The sequence below is a fragment of the Myotis brandtii genome, unplaced genomic scaffold (genome assembly GCF_000412655.1).
Source record: "Myotis brandtii unplaced genomic scaffold, ASM41265v1 scaffold621, whole genome shotgun sequence".
Classification (NCBI taxonomy): domain Eukaryota; kingdom Metazoa; phylum Chordata; class Mammalia; order Chiroptera; family Vespertilionidae; genus Myotis; species Myotis brandtii.
The window spans coordinates 1,567,066-1,577,977 of record NW_005370372.1 but is presented as its reverse complement, the minus strand read 5'-3'; the positions used below and the strand labels follow the sequence as shown (position 1 = coordinate 1,577,977).

At 38.4% G+C, this 10,912-nt stretch overlaps 1 pseudogene; it reads right to left on the bottom strand.

The window, feature by feature from the left end:
• Positions 1 to 55: 55 nt before the first annotated feature.
• On the bottom strand, positions 56 to 10,289 carry LOC102263984 (annotated as a pseudogene).
• Positions 10,290 to 10,912: the final 623 nt, after the last annotated feature.

The window sequence follows — 10,912 nt, the reverse complement described above, 5'->3', positions numbered from 1 at the left end:
GAAATCAGTCAATTTATTAACAGACCAGATTACAAAAATAACCATGATAGGTACCTCAGCTCATCCTTGTAATAAACCTATTGAGCTGGTGTTTCCTGTGCCAGCATCTCCATCTTCTATAAAACGTGTGGTCTTTTACTTTATTCCACCTCATAGAGAAGGTACTTTGAAGGGCCACAGGAAGTTGTTTCAGATCCTCCATGAGGATGATGCCACATTTACCAAGAGATCAAGCAATTGATGTGTTATCTGTCAGGGAAATTTGCTCTTTTTGACTTGGCCATACCACACTTGTAGATAAATTCATTTACTGACTTCAGGTTTGGGTACCTCCATGCAATATATAGTTCCACAATCCTCAGCATGTTAACGGAAGTCTTGCTGAGCCTAACAAAGGTGTCAGTGAAGATCTGGCAAAGGTGAAGAAACTGCCACACCTTTCAGACTTTTGGGCTCACACCATTGTTACCTCTGGTCCTGGTGACAAATGCCAATTTGTGTTCCGCAGGTACATAAAAGTCACCAGCTTTTCTTGCCATTCTAGCTATCTGAGCTCACTTCTGTACGTATGCCTATGTTCTTTGTGATAGTGCTCAGCATGTTCATGCATAAGCTTTCTCCTTGCCTTTCAAAGTATCTTTTGGGGGAACGCCTTTCTCAGGTGTTTGATCTTCAGCTCTGTGAAATTCCTTGCCCTTTTCTCAAGGGTCCTGGCACAGCAGGAACCTTCTTCTTGTCCTCACCTTCCTGGGTTCCAGCTGGAAAAGAGGTTGTCCGGTTATTTTTATATCTCACTGTAATGATCTAAATTCACCTGTTTTAACACCCACCAGTTGTCTAGATGGTTCCTCCCTCTCCTCTGTCCACACACATAATAAGCAGTCTATATGTATTAGAAAGTTAAATGAATGTTGTTGTTTTTTTTTTTTTGCATTTGATTTTAATTATGTCCTCTGATTGGTTCTTCTACCTCTGAAAATCAAGTATTTCCCATTTGAAATAATTTTAAGAATTTGTTTAATAGAAAGGATATCTATCATAAGTTTGCATGATTTTATTTTGAAAGTAACCATGCCTTTCTAATTCGAGCTAGCCTGAGAGAGAAAAGCATACTTCGTTTTTACTTATTGAGTCCAGAACTTTTTTTTTTAACCTGGGTCATTCATGAAATAGTTCCATATGCCTTTGTACAAAATGATATATTTATATCAAATTATCTGGTTTTCTTATAGTTGGTGATATTATATTAACTATCACTTTCCTAAAGCAAAGTAAGAAAATAAAGAATAAAAAAATAGAGTAATTATTTACACTGTTGTTATTCTCTCAAAGTTTTCTTCTGCTTTGTATATTGCTTAGCATAAAAGATAGATTTAAAAATACTCTCCCAATGACATTTTTTAAAAGAAATAGAATAAAAATTTCATTTGTGTGAAATCACAAAAACCCCAGACAGCTATCATAATCCAGACTAGTTGATCTTTGGAAAAATATTTATTCCGGTCATTTGCCCATTTTAAAAATTGGATTATTAAGTGTGTGGTGTTGTTTTTTTTTGTTTTTTGTTTTTAATTTGTGTGTGTGTGTGTGTGTGTGCGTGTGTGTGTGTGTGTATGTTTTTAGTTGTATGAGTTCTTTATATATTTTGGATATTAATCCATAATAAGATATATGTTTTGCAAATATTTCTTCCATTCCATTGGTTGTCTTTTCACCCGGTTGATTTTTCTTTTCTTTTATTTTTTTGCTGTGCAGAAGCTTTTTAGTTTGATGCAGCCCCACTTGTTTATTTTTTATTTTGTTGCTTGTATGTTAGTTTGTTGCTTGTATGGTTCCCAAATTTCATTACCAAAACCCATGTCAAGGAGGTTTTTTTTTTTCCCTCGGAGTGTCATCCTTTCAGGTCTCACATTTAAGTCTTTAATCCACTGACAGTAGCATTTTTATGACATAGTTGAATCTAAGTATTTCATTAAGCAACTAATTAAACCATTAGGCACATTTGTTTTTGATTTAATGTTCATTGGTAGTATATTTTACAAAATAGTATTAATAAAGATAGATTCATTATTTCAGTTTAGCAGATAACCATTTGCATTTTGCTAAAAAGATTATCTAATTTTAATTATAACTTAATCCTTAGCAAACGTTAAAAAGTTACTATCAAGTTTTAAAAAATCATTTAAATGTTTAATATGGTTTTTGTACTTTAGAATTAGTATCCTCTCCACTATATGTAAGCTACTTTTATAATGGGGATATACAATATTTTTCTTTGAAACCCTGGCACCAAGCAGAGGTTAGACACATGGATTGGTTGCTTCCTGCATTCGCCCCAACCAGGGCAGGAGATCAAACCTGCAACCCAGGAGGTATGTGCCCTTGACTTGGAATTAAACCCAACATCCTTCAGTTGGCGTGCCAACCCTCTAACCATTGAGCCATGCCAGCCAGGGCAATTTCTTAGTCTTTTTACTTAAATTTAAACCAAGTTCAACCATCTTCTGATAAGAAAATGTAGATGGACACACCACTCTTATTTTGGTCTAGTCAATGGCAACTTTAATTTCAAGGATTCATAAGTCACAAACAAAGACCAGGTAGAGGTGTGTTATTCTATAAGAAACCCAGACTCAGAGATTGAGCAATAACCATTAGCAGAGACTGGTCTTACATAACCTGGAAAGCTGTCAGAAACTGAACTTAATCTATGTCTCTCAGAGCTTACATGTCTCCCATTTCTGTCTCTCTCTGCGTATATGCTGTATTCTCCTATTTCTGTCAGCAGAATAGGCTTCTTCTGCTTATATGATCACCCTTAAATGACTCAGTGCTAACAGCCTTAACCCCAACATTTGTCATTTGCCTGGCATTCATTATTGGTTAACTATAGTCTGTGTTCTTGAAGTTCTTACTAGAAATAATCTGATTGGTTTAGTTCAACCTATGAATACTTCATCTTCTTGTGTTTATACCAACGTAAACAGCAATGCTCATGGCTATGGATTCATGTGATACCAGGACAGCCAGATCCAGAAACTCTAGGTGTGGTAGATACTCTGTAATGGGCCAATACTGTACTAATTTAAAGAGAGCAATTGCCCTACATAATAGGATGTGAGGCTATTCCCTTTCTTTCTTTCTTTCTTTCTTTCTTTCTTTCTTTCTTTCTTTCTTTCTTTCTTTCTTTCTTTCTTTTTCTTTAATTGCTCTTCATTTACAAACTTTTAAAGATAAACTAATTTAGACAACATTTAAATAGTTTTGAAATTAGTGTTTTTGTTACATTATTGACTTAGACTGCTTTGTTTCCCTTACTCATCTTTTTCTCCACTTTCAAATACTTGTAACCTACATAATGCTGATGTAAGAATAATTAAGAATTATGAAAACATATTTTTAAATGTAATATTTCTAAAGACTTACTTTATCTCTCATCTGTGCTCTCACCTTCCAAACGATGATAGTGATGATACAAATGAACACAGTATTGCATAGTGCCCAACAGTGCAGGATTTGGAGTTAGATCATTTAGTTTCTTATTCTAGCTCCATCTCATTCAAGCATTATGATCTTTGACCATATATGTATCATGTAAGTTGCTTAATACATATAATTGATTGCAAATATTAAACATGAAGTAGGTGTTTAATAAATAACAACTATCACTACTATATTATTACAACTACTAATATTACTACTAATCTATAAATATAAAAGCCTAAGCAACCATCACAACCAAATGGATGACCGAGCAGGCTGCGTGGGGTGATCAGGCTGGCAGGGGGGTTAGTGAGGGATAACCAAACAACTGAGCAGCAGGCTGCAAAGATGGCGGCTCCCACAGCCCATAAGGAGGGAATATGCTAATTGGCTGCCCTGCCCTCAAAGATGGCGGTGCCCACAGCCACAAGATGGCGGACAGGGGAGGGCAGTTCGGGGAGACCATGCCTGCAGGGGAGGGCAGTTTAGGGGCTGCCAGGCCAGCAGGGGAGGGCAGTGAGGGGTGACTAGGCTGGTAGGGGAGGGCAGTTGGGGGTGACCAGGCCGGTAGGGGAGCAGTTAGGCGTTGATCAGGCTGGCAGGGGAGTGGTTAGGGGTGATCAGGCTGGCTGGCAGAAGCTGTTAGGGGCAATTAGGCAGTCAGTCAGGCGAGCGGTTGGGAGCCAGCAGTCCCGGATTGTGAGAGGGATGTCCGACTGCCGGTTTAGGCCCGATCCCTATGGGATTGGCATCCCTGAGGGGTCCCAGATTGGAGAGGGTGCAGGCTGGGCTGAGGGACAACCCCCCCCCCCCAGTGCACGAATTTCGTGCACTGGGCCTCTACTCAATTATATTTAACACTTATTAGTTTTGTTTTGTTTTTAGGATTTTCAAACTAATGAAACATGTTTAATTACATTCTTATAGCTTTCCTACAAAGAATATATAACATTTTAACATGAGCCTCATCAATAACTTTCTGTCAACTTTATCTTTTTGTAATATTTGTCTGTTGGAAAAATTCTATCTGCTGCATTGAGATTCACCCAAAACGTTTTGCTCTGTTTATCATAAGAATTGTCATTTTTGAGGCTGCATCACTGCTTTTACCCTCTAAATATTTCTTTCTCATTTTCTATTCTAATGTAAATAGTTTAGAATACTCTAGCACCTAGAGTCTAGGTCTTTAAGGGAGGGGATTAAAATATCTACTTTTTACTTTTTCACAACTTTAATTTTTATTCAATTTATATTGTTTTCAATTGTCTTACATTAGAAGAATAAAAAATAACTGAATATATAGCATTCCTTTTGAGTGAAAATTGTAAAACCTTAGTTGTCTATTTCAGAAGAACAGTATGGATGGCTAAAATATAAGTCATTCATGCACATAAACTATAAGCACAGAACAATCTTATCCATTCACACTGTGGAAGCCTTGGTTTGCCTCAAATCTTGGTTTTATGTAAATGTTTATATCAAAGTGCAAATCAAGAGGAAGGTCTTTTTTAGATTAGTGTTAAACATGAGGATACATGACAGCGCAATTGCTGGGAATAAACATTGTCTGGTGCCTCCAATCTTATTTCCAAGAATGGCAGTCTTCAGGAGTGTTCACCAAACTCTTTCCAGGAAGAGCTCTTTGGGAACGGCAGCTGGTGTAGAGCCGTCACGACATTGAAATTCTTCAGCCAGTCATTCCTGGGAGGAGGATTATGAAACAGATGTACGGAAACCTTATATTTACATGTGATGAGAGTAACTCACGTGGTGATGAGATTAGACTTTTCTTTGGCCTTTCTAACAGCCTAATGTTATTTAACTGAAACAATGATATATTGCTTCAAATAGGTAAAATAAAATTACATCAATAATAAATATTTGAAATCAAATAGATGTTTTCTTAATCCCAGCTAAATTATCTTGTTTCTCTCTCTCTCTCTCTCTCTCTCTCTCTCTCTCTCTCTCTCTCTCTCCCTCTCTTCCTCTCTCTCCTTCTGCGGTCAATGAGACTTGTGTTCAGATAGGTAGCAGCAAGTTCATAGATTGTTCTTCTGAGGTAACTGAAGTAAGTGTTTTTGACCAAAAACCTCTCAAAACCCAACTGTATTTTTGTTGTTGTTTCTATTTTCAAAGTAGAAATAATGTTTTCTTGTTGAAAGTGAGTGATTCTAGAAACTAGTTAATTGTTTTGATGTCTCTGGTTCATATTATACATTTTATGCTTTTGGCAGGAGTTGCTCTTTATAATAATTTTAAAGAAAAATGATAGTTATTAAGTCCAGTATACTCTGTAAAAGTATTAAATAGAACGTAATGCAAATACGTTTACATGGTCCTCAACCTATTTCCCAAGGAAAGGACAACATCATACTTGTTTTTGCACTGCCATGCCTGATAGACATTTCAGACACTAATCTTTCTGGTGTAAGTGCCAGAGCCTGTGCTATTGGATAGGACTTGACATTTAATTTGAAACTCAGATGATGAGAAACATACCTAAGCGAAGGGATAGAAGGGGTATTTATAGAAAAGGGGAATCAACTTATTAATGTATTGATTTATTCATTCAATGTGTCTTTCCAAAACACCGTGCTGTTTAATTGGATATTGAGAGAGTGAAATGGGCAAGTAAAACAAGACACTTTCCTTTAAGTCCTTTGAATCACTGAGGCGAGAACACTCATCTACATGATTAATATAAAGGCGAGTACAGATGAGTTCCAAGAAGCATTTTGAGTCATGAGCTGAGCCCCAAACTGGCAGCCTCAGACTCTCATGTTGTTCTTATACTGAGTGTCTCTGAAATCTCATCTCAGGAGCATGGCTAGAAAGAATGCCAGATGGTGAGGTGTCTTTTAAATCCCATCCCTGGGTCAAAGTTGATGACTAGATGTAACAGATCTGGAAAAAGGACTCTAAGCCAGATGGAAAGGGCTCTTTAAACACACACACACACAAACACATATATACTCTATATATTTTAGGAAGACTAGAATCCTGTTGTTTCTTTAGTAACTCATGACTATTGTATCTATTTTCCAAGTAGAATCTTTAAAAGTTAAATCTATTAATATTAAGAGATCTATAGTTTTAAGCTTATGTTAACAAAAGTATAGGACTTCATTTTGTTAAAAACATTGTAATATACAAGCTTGATTGTAAATCAAGTGATTGTTAATCAAGTGGTAGTGACAGTAAGTCTTGATGAGTCTATATCAGTGACCTTGAATCAAACTCCTTATTATATTATAAAAACATTCAGATGACCTTTCTTCCAAGTACCCATGCCTTTGGAGGCAGTTAGTCATTGACTTGCTCTCAATATCTTTTGCAGACTTACCGTTCTTAGGTATTTATTCAGTCTATAAATATTCTTCTCCAATTTATTGTACCAGTCACCCAAATCAAAACACTCTGCAATATCGATTCCCCTGAAGCATGTGGTCTGGATATCTGAAGAGCCCGCTGGAAATAAAACAAGATCCTAAGTCAATGAAAATATGCATTCTTTTAATTCATTGCTGGGATCATAAGAAAACTAAAACATTTTCTAGAGACAAATAAAACAAAACAAACAATACACAAAAACAATAACAATAAAAATGTGAGACACTTAAGGAAGAGGGAAAATGGCCAGAGATCATAAAGTAATATTGAACAAAGAAATGAGTAAATATATAGTAAACTGAAATATGTACTGTCTATATAAGATAATAATAGCATTGAAATATGTATTATTTATATAAGATAATAATAGCACGGTCTAACTTATAGATTTAACAAAAAACAAATAAAATTCTGCATATTAATATCATATAAATCAGGAAAAGAAAGATTAGAATTAAAGAGTTCTAGTCTGGCTGGTGTGTCTCAGTGGTTGAGCACTGACGTATGAACGAGGAGGTCATGGTTTGACTTCAGGTCAGGGCACATGCCTGGGTTTCAGGCTCAATCTCCAGTGAGGGTGTGTAGGAGGCAGTCGATTAATGATTCTCTCTCAGCATTGATGTTTCTATCTCTCCCTCTCTCTTCCTCTCTGAAATCAATAGACATATATATTTTTTAAAAGAATGGGGAACAGTTGAAAAAACCTTTAAAAAATAGAGTTCTAAGTATCTTGTATGATATATTAGGGCAGTGGTCGGCAAACTCATTAGTCAACAGAGACAAATATCAACAGTACAACGATTGAAATTTCTTTTGAGAACCAAATTTTTTAAACTTAAACTATATAGGTAGATACATTGTTATTAACTTAATTAGGGTACTCCTAAGCTGGCCTTTGCTAAAAACGTCCTCATTTTATAATAATAAAGTCACCAACACAAAATAATTACAATTCTTAAATTGATGACAAAAATATCTGTAGGATTTGCAGCTGGTTGGAAAAATACAGGTAACTTTATGCTGCGAGTAGGTATTTTTGTCACCCGCATGTGATTTGCGGACGCGACTAGCACTAACCACTGCACAATGAGACTGCTGACTGACTGGCTCACTCAACTCGTGCATGAATCAAGCACTCCTCTCCTGCACTGCTATCCCGCGGCCCGCCTGCACCTGCGCTGCATCTCCTGTCGCCTGACCGACCTACACCCCCAACTTCTTCTAACGCCACTTCTTCAATATAGACTCGCCCAGACCGAAAACCAACTTCTGCGCATGGGCCACGAAGTTTCAATCGCACTGTACATGCACGCCCGCACATAGTATTTTGTGGAAGAGCCACACTCAAGGGGCCAAAGATCCGCATGTGGCTCGCGAGCCAAGGTTTGCCAACCACTGTATTAGGGGATTGAGATACTAAATAACTTTTGAATCTTAAGTTAAATATATATGTATATATATATGTAATTAAATTTCAAAGTATTCCTAGTCAAAGAGAAAAAATTAAAATGATAAAATAATTGGTATGCCAAAAATTAAAATATAAGATAAAAGGAAGCAGAAAAAGTGACATTAAGAATCTATATATATAAAATGGCCAGTAGGTATGACACGCACTGACCACAAGGGGGCAGATGCTCAACACAGGAGCTGTTGAGCGACAGCAACTTTGCAGAGTGCCCTCTCGCACTCCGGGACCCCTTGGGGGATGTCAGACTGCCAGTTTCGACCTGGTCCCCATAGGCCAGGTCAAGGGACCCCACCTGCTGGAGGGACCCCATTCATTCTGCAGATGCCCTTTGAACCCCGGCACTGCCCCAGGTGTAGCCATCCAGGGAGGGACTGTGAGAAGTTGGCTCCAACGTGTGTCCGGCCCGTCTTGCCCAGTCCCACCCTGCCGGCCACCTTCTAATTAATTTCCTTTCAATGTGCACGAATCCGTGCACTGGACCTCTAGTGTAAAATAAAATGGTAGAAATAAGTCTACCAAGTGTGTCAATTATCACAATAGAATTAATAGGCCAAGCTTGACAGATATGATAATGAAGTAAAATCTATCTATGTGTATTCTACCTGTATAAGGATAATATGGAAGATGCAAAAAACACATTTAATGACAGAACTATGAAGTAATTAGCTAACTTCAGAGTATAGGACATTCTAAGAGCAACTGTCCATAAGTCAATGGCATGAAGATGGTGGTGAAGGTGGCATGGCAGAGATCAGTTCAAGAGCAAAATCTATTTATGTATGCCTCGAGAGACATACAACCCAATTTAATAATTGTACCTTGTTTTCCCTGGCTGTGTGCTAAGTGGTTAGAGCATAGGTTTGTGCACCTAAGGGTCACAGATTGGATTCCCAGTCAAGGGTACATACCTGGGTTGGGAGTTCATTCTCTGGCCCCAGTAGGGGCCATGTGAGGGAGGTGGCCAGTCAATGTGTCTCTCTCACATTGATGTTTGTTTCTGTCTCTCTTTCTCCTTCTCCCTTCATCCCTTCCACTCTATGTAAAAAGCAATGAAAAAATATCCTTGGGTGAGGATTAAAAAAAAATTGTACCTTGTTTCAATCATAATTTAAATGAGCTGAGTATAAAAAGGCATAGTTTAGCAATAAGGGGAAATTTGCACAGGAGAATAATGACAGTCAATTTGAGTTGGACACAATCTCTTTTAAGGCCTGAGTTACCGAAGGTTCAGGGATTGGTTCAGAAGTAGAGATTAAGCATTTGGGGTACAAATACTACAAAGTTACACTCAGCATCTTCAGTGACAAAGAAATGATAACCTAAAAAGTCAACTACTTCACATACATGGTGCATACATTTGAAATATTTTATATGTTTATTTGGCTATATGTTGATTTGACATATCCAATGAGACTATAAGCAGTTTATTTATTTTTTCTAAACTGTCTTTTGAAACTTCCTATAGAGGGAGCTCTAGAGTTACACCTAATAAATTTTATTAGGCTCTGATGAACAAGATAGATACAGAGACACTGAAGCATGCAACAGACTAATGAATTTCAGAGGGAAGGGGTAGGAGGAGAGAGACTAAGCAAATAATTTATATGCATACTAGAGGCCCGGTGCATGGATTTGTGCACCAGTGGGGTCCCTTGGCCTGGCCTGTGGGGATCAGTGGAACTCTGCACCATTGCAGCCTGGCCTTACCTGCCAGCTCGTCGGGGTCCAGTCCACTGTCCAGGTTGATCCTGCACAGCAGGAAGTAGTGAGCGAAGAGGCAGGCGTCCTGGGAGGAGCCTGAGCTCAGGCTGGGAACCTCGCCACTCCTGCTCAGCTCATCCTGGCCCTGCTGCACCTGCCCCTGCCCCTGCTCACATGGGCAGGGGGAGTGTCCATGGGAAAGGCTCATGCTGCCACAGCTGCACTTGCCAGCCATGAACCCCATGTCTGGTGCCCATCTGTCAGCTGAGCAGCGCTCCTGCTGTGGGAGCGCACTGACCACCAGCAGGCAGCTCCTGCATTGAGCATCTGCCCCCTGGAGGTCAGTGCACATCATAGCTACCAACCAGTCGTCCGGTTGCTTAGGCTTTTATATATATAGATATGCATAACCCATCGGCAGATAATAGTTTGGTGAAGACCTGGGAAGGGGTGTGAGCAGGGTGGATGGGGGTCAATGGGGAGAAAGAGGGACATCTGTAATACTTTCAACAATAAAGATAAATTTTAAAATAATATTTTAAATAATCAAGGTGTAATTCTATAGGGTTCTAAATCAATATAATCTAGTTACTTACTTTAATATTAAGATAAATATCTTACCTAATAATAGACAAACATGGTAATTGACCATACCTTTGCTATGCCTCCCATTGGCTAATCAGCAAGATATGCAAATTAACTGCCAACAAAGATGGCGGCCAGCAGCCATGGAGCTGGAAGGAGCAGGAGGTTTGCTTGTTCCAGTGATGGAGAAAGCCAAGGTTCCCCGCCTGCCGCGGCCTGCTCTAAGCTATACTCAAAGCAACTAAGTTTCAATTATAGAAGATAAATAAACCCCAGATACCT